Here is a 485-nt window from a genome sequence, read left to right as displayed (position 1 = left end):
GTTCCAACCAATAAGAAACCCCGTGTGAAACTGACGCAGCATCCGCACCCAGCCGCTCGAGCGCGTTCTTTTTCCCTTTTCACAAAACCGAATAATGTAAATTGTACATTTCCCATCAGAAGAAATGGTAGATAATCATACTTATTTTTAGATAAAAATACAATTAAGCTAGAGAATGCAATATATTGCACGATTAAATTGTTCTCATTGTTCTGCTATGGCAAAAGATTTGTCCTCTGTAACTACGGGACAGATGTTTGGTATGACACAGAAGTACGGTATTTAGGAGCTGAAATGGGTTGTTGTAGTGGAAGAATTCAGTTCCTGCATTCTGCTTTGCATGAAACTGGCTCAGGAGAAGTATCAGCTGCACTAGAAAGTCAAAACTACCAATGCGAGGAGACAGTTAATTGGCAGCAGAGGAGGATCAATAGAAGTGCTTCAGTCAGACCGAGGCAGTCCAGCAAATTCATAATAGAGGGTCC

Source organism: Anguilla rostrata, chromosome 2 (assembly GCF_018555375.3).
Source record: "Anguilla rostrata isolate EN2019 chromosome 2, ASM1855537v3, whole genome shotgun sequence".
NCBI lineage: Eukaryota > Metazoa > Chordata > Actinopteri > Anguilliformes > Anguillidae > Anguilla > Anguilla rostrata.
This window is presented reverse-complemented; position numbering follows the sequence as displayed.